The following is a 6,000-nucleotide window of genomic DNA, read 5'->3' on the forward strand; positions in this document are numbered from 1 at the left end:
ATAAAGGAAGACAGTATAAAAGGAAACCAGGGACAAAAGATGTATGGTGGGCAGCAAACCTTTAAAAAACAATGGCAATGTCTTTCTGTGGTACAATAAAAATTAAATACTAGGTATTTGTACCTGGTTCTTGACTCATCGCTCCTACACCCTTTGAAATCTCCAGTGGTCTAAGCGCCTTCTGTATACTCATAAGGACTGGTGACTGAGTGCTACTTCTACATGCCCACAAGATGAGAGCTGGTTGCCAGACAGATTAAGGAATCATTAGAGGCATAGAAATTTCCTCTGCATTACTTCAAGTCTGGGAAGGCAAGAAAGGATAAAGGTTGAATTTAATCTCCAAAGGCTAATGGCTTACTCTACCTACTTATGTCACAAAACATCCATAATGTAGGTTGAAGAAGAATAGTTTATAGAATTATAAAACTTCTTAATTCCTTTGAAGAACATAAGATACTAATAAATTATATTTGTACATTAACTATGTGAGCATATTCAAATAACAGTCATGTAAGGTTGTTGTTTGAGGAAAATTCCAAGCAGCACCTGGCAATCCATGCCTAGTCCGATATAAATAATGTTTGAATTAATAACTCAATCTGAGGTAATCACTCTAGTAAAGCAAAGTTTATATATGTGTGTGTGAGTGTGTGTGTGAGTATATATATATATACACACACACACACATATATATATATATATATATATATATATATATATATGAGTTTGCATATACATACATTTATCTGTGTGTGCACAGGTATTCAATTTGCTACAAGAACATGCACCTGCTTACTAAAAAGACACTGCAAATGAGGATCAATATTGCAGCCTTAACAACCACAAAACTTAATAAACTCACCTAAGTTGTGTGTTGCAAATACCAAATAATTGCAAACAGCCACTAGGGACTGATATCAGAAGCATATGCACAGGCTCTGTAGGTTGCCTGAGCTAAGTAACTACAGTGTATTTTCATGTAGTGTGTATTATATAAAATCCAAACAAAGGGATCCCATTATAAGAGATTGATTTGGGGTGAGGGAGGGTGATATGATATTCATCTCTGTACAGCCTATTAAAACTGATTTATTGCAATGGCTTGCAGAAGTAATAGATGTTTATTTGAATGAATATTCATTTGTTCACATCAAGTCCCAGTAGACAACTCTTTCCTTTTAAGAGGTAAAATTTTCCTCTTATGCAGTGTTTATTATTGTGGTTGCCAATAGTCTATTTAGAGAATATAACATTAAGGAGATATGTAAAGTGGAGTCTTGAAGGATAATGATGTAGAATCTGAGGCAGAGATAAATATGCTAATTAGAAACAGCAATAATTTCAGATATAAACATTATAGTGACTTACCTTATATTTCCTGACAGCATGGTGATCATTTCTCACAACCAATCATAAATTCTCTCTCAAATTACCTTATTATCACACTGTTTGAGCTATAAAAATTTATTTAATAAAGAGTATTATCAGGCTGGTGATGTGGATCAGTGGTACAGCACTTACCTAGCATGCATGAGGCCCTGGGATTGAGTCCCCAGCATTGGAAAAAAAAAAAGAAAAAGAAAGAATATTACCAAAAAGTGAAGTGAAAAAAAAAGTGAAGTGACTTCTTTAAATAACCATAGAAACCAAATAAAGAATTTTGTGAAGAATCTTTAGAAGTTACACATTCTATATGAATATAAATTATCATTATTTGGAAGCCTGACTGAATTTCTGCCACTTGCTGTACAAAATATTGCTTTCTCCCATATATACTTTTCAAGCAAAGAGCAATATCAGAACTACAGATAGCCAATTTGTTTCATAAGTTCATGTATTGGGGCCAGTTTATCATATCTAAAGTTATTTTGGCTCTGCAAAAGATTATTTTGGCAGAAGTTTTATTAGTGTCTCAAATTGTCTTTTAAAAAACTTGGCTAGGTTTACAGCCTAACATGGCAAGTTATAAATTTCAAACCTTATTACTGCACACTCCCAATCCCCTTTCCCAAGTCAGTAGTACTATGGGATTTTTGGGTGCAATGATTCAAACATAAATTTGTTACAGAATTCCATAAACAAATAAGGTAATTTTAGGAGCAGAGTTATAATGAGATAATGATTTGGCTTTATTTTTTTGGTGCATGAAATGCCTAATACATTTGGCAGTATAACTTAGTCTCCATTATCTATGGTATTATAAGAACAGATATAACATGTACACTAAAATATGTAGCTAATTCAAAAGCTATTTGATTCAGCCTTCTTTCTCAAACTCTCAGACATCTATTCATGGGAAAAGGTATATTATTCTATGCACTACTACATTAACAAACCTAGCCTTAATAGCAACTGGAACAAAAGTATTAGAGTTTGTGAGCCTTAATTTTTATTATTTCCTTAGAATGAGGGGGCTGGGGTTGTAGCTCAGTAGTAGAGCATTTGCCTAGCATGTGTGAGGCACTGGGTTCGATTCTCAGCACTACATATAGTTTCTAGGATGAATTATGAGCATTGAAATTGCAGGGCCAACATGTTTGCTTACTATACAGGCTTCAAACATATTGTTAAATTTACAAAAACCATACAGCATGTTCATTGAGTGTCTCCTCGAATATTACTTCTCTTTAGCCTTCCTCACTCCCTGAGGCAAAATGAAAACAATTAAGTGCTATGTATTGTGTCAAGAGCTTACCATACAACAATGAACCAACAAAGTCCCTGCCTCTTGATGATTTATAGACTCATTAATAAGACATTTATTAGATAACTATACACAAATATGTTGTTACAAACTAACTTACATGATCCTTCTCCTGAACATCCCTTGAACTTTATATCTAACTCCATTATGGCACTACTCTTAAACTTAATTGGTATATTTTTATTTGTGACTATAGTGTCTAAGTGGGATCAGAGTTTCTGCAGTCAGACAATCTTAATGTACATCCTGTCTCCACACTTATTATGTATCTTTCGATAATTTTTGGCCTCTCGTGCCTCAGTTTCTTAATATATAAAATGAATGGGGATAGTTATAATATTAACCCTATAGTGTTGCAAAAGGATTAAGTCCTAGAACATGTACAGAACTGAGAATAGTGCTTGACATATGGTAAGTGCTTAAGAACTATTAGCTATAATCATCTTTCCAGATCTAGTATAAACATTTTGTAATGTCTAACACCCAGCTTAATAGATAAATGCATTAAACTATATGAATAATTCTGAGTTCTTTAACGTAGCCAACAATTTGATAAATGACTAGTCTTAAAAATTAGTATGTGTTTTTGCCGTATGACATGAAATTGAAAGTTTGATTATAAAATAATCATTATTTTGCCTCTAAGAAAAATTGTTGTCAGCTAAACAATGGCATAAATTATAATATCAAATTAAAGAGTTAATTCAAAGATGCAACATTATTTTATGTGCCATTATAAAAGAAAAATCACTACCAATTAAACTGTAATAATATTTTTGTTACTTAGAATTTTTGTTATGTTTATTGAAATAACTTATTTGGTCTTGGCTTTTTATCATACATCACAATATAAAGAGCAATGGACAAGTTCATGCAGTCCCAGGCAATGATAATTGCGTCACAATTGCTGCCTGGCTAAGAATGATTGAAAACATCATTTATTGGATGGTACATTTTGATTTTAGAGATGATAAAAGGCACATGTTAGAATTAATGAAATCACATATATATTTATATATTACATATGATAGGGAGACCCTTAGAATATAAACATTCCTGATTCCCACACTTTCTCAGTAGCTAATAGTCTGTGATGGGTGATGGTTTTAGCTTTGCTGAGATACATATTGCACATATTTTCTGTCTGATGCACAGGACATGGTTCTGCAGTCAGTGAATGAATGTGGTGGGCACATAACTATGAGTGCACCTATGCAGAAACTCACACTTTCCTTGTAACTTTAATCCTAAACATAAAAACAGGCAAAGATTTCCTGTAGCACTCTTAAATGACAAAAGTCTATTGTGGGGGTAGTTATTCACAAACAAGTGAAACTACTCACGCTCCAGGTAAGGTCGCGGGGCTAGGGGCCTCCTGGGGAGCAGGGTGGAGCGATATGGGGAGCCGGGAAGGCGGTGGCAGCTTCGTTCCTGCCGCCACATAAGGCAGCGGGGCTGGGGTCCACGTGGGGGACAGCTAGGGTCGGCAGCGGGAAGCTTCGTTTCCACCGCGAGGTAAGGCAGCGGGCTGGGGTTCCTGTGGGCATCAGCCAGGCAGCAGCTTCGTTCCTGCCGCAAAGTAAGGCGGCGTCTGCGGCGGTGGCGTCGGCGTCGGCGGCGTCGGCGGCGGCGGCGGCGGCGGCGTCTGCGGCGGCGGCGTCTCCGGCTGCGTCTGCGGCTGCGTGGGCGAAGAAGGCGGCGTCTGCGGCGGCGTGGGCGAAGAAGGCGGCGTCTGCGGCGGCGAGGGCGAAGAAGGCGGCGTCTGCGGCGGCGAGGGCGAAGAAGGCGGCGTCTGCGGCGGCGAGGGCGAAGAAGGCGGCGTGTGCGGCGGCGAGGGCGAAGAAGGCGGCGTGTGCGGCGGCGAGGGCGAAGAAGGCGGCGTCGTCGTGGGCGGCGAAGGCGGCGGCGGCGAGGGCGGCGAAGGCGTCGGCGGCGAGGGCGGCGAAGGCGGCGAAGGCGGCGAAGGCGGCGGCGGCGTCTTGGGCGAAGAAGGCGGCGGCGGCGTCTTGGGCGAAGAAGGCGGCGGCGGCGTCTTGGGCGAAGAAGGCCGCGGCGGCGAAGAAGGCGGCGACGGCGGCGAAGGCGGCGGCTTCTTCCCCACCCCCGACAGGGCAGCGGGGCTCCTTCAGGCGGCAAGGTAGGGCGGCGGGGCTGAGGTCCACGTGGGGGCGGGGGCGGCGGCGGCGGCGGCTTCTTTCCCCGGAGACAGGGCAGCGGGGCTCCTTCAGGCGGCAAGGTAGGGTGGCGGGGCTGAGGTCCGCGTGGGGTTGGCAGCGGCGGCGGCGGCGGCGGCGGCTTCTTTCCCCCGAGACAGGGCAGCGGGGCTCCTTCAGGGGGCAAGGTAGGGCGGCGGGGCTGAGGTCCGGGTGGGGCTGGCGGCGGCGGCGGCGGCGTCTGCGGCTGCGTGGGCGAAGAAGGCGGCGTCTGCGGCTGCGTGGGCGAAGAAGGCGGCGTCTGCGGCGGCGTGGGCGAAGAAGGCGGCGTCTGCGGCGGCGTGGGCGAAGAAGGCGGCGTGTGCGGCGGCGAGGGCGAAGAAGGCGGCGTGTGCGGCGGCGAGGGCGAAGAAGGCGGCGTGTGCGGCGGCGAGGGCGAAGAAGGCGGCGTGTGCGGCGGCGAAGATGGCGGCGTGTGTGGCGGCGAAGAAGGCGGTGTGTGCGGCGGCGTGTGCGGCGGCGAAGAAGGCGGCGTGTGCGGCGGCGAGGGCGAAGAAGGCCGCGTGTGCGGCGGCGAAGGCGGCGGCTTCTTCCCCCCCCCCCCACAGGGCAGCGGGGCTCCTTCAGGCGGCAAGGTAGGGCGGCGGGGCTGAGGTCCGCGTGGGGGCGGGGGCGGCGGCGGCGGCGGCTTCTTTCCCCTGAGACAGGGCAGCGGGGCTCCTTCAGGCGGCAAGGTAGGGTGGCGGGGCTGAGGTCCGCGTGGGGTTGGCGGCGGCGGCGGCGGCTTCTTTCCCCCGAGACAGGGCAGCAGGGCTCCTTCAGGGGGCAAGGTAGGGTGGCGGGGCTGAGGTCCGCGTGAGGCTGGCGGCGGCGGCGGCGGCGGCTTCTTTCCCCCTAGACAGGGCAGCGGGGCTCCTTCAGGGGGCAAGGTAGGGCGGCGGGGCTGAGGTCCGCGTGGGGGCGGGGGCGGCGGCGGCGGCGGCTTCTTTCCCCCTAGACAGGGCAGCGGGGCTCCTTCAGGGGGCAAGGTAGGGTGGCGGGGCTGAGGTCCGCGTGGGGGCGGTGGCGGCGGCTTCTTTCCCCCTAGACAGGGCAGCGGGGCTCCTTCAGGCGGCAAGGTAGGGCGGCGGGGCTGAGGTC

The 6,000-nt window shown here is 47.0% G+C and overlaps 1 long non-coding RNA gene across 1 annotated transcript in view; it reads right to left on the bottom strand.

The window, feature by feature from the left end:
• LOC308651730 overlaps nucleotides 1-242 on the bottom strand; it is a 42,027-nt gene extending 41,785 nt beyond the window's left edge. Inside the window, exon 1 of the long non-coding RNA XR_014022654.1 lies at nucleotides 124-242. This is a non-coding gene — a long non-coding RNA (uncharacterized lncRNA). The remainder of the gene's footprint in view (nucleotides 1-123) is intronic.
• Nucleotides 243-6,000: the final 5,758 nt, after the last annotated feature.

Source organism: Spermophilus citellus, assembly GCF_964194105.1.
Source record: "Spermophilus citellus genome assembly, chromosome: 1".
Classification (NCBI taxonomy): Eukaryota; Metazoa; Chordata; class Mammalia; order Rodentia; family Sciuridae; genus Spermophilus; species Spermophilus citellus.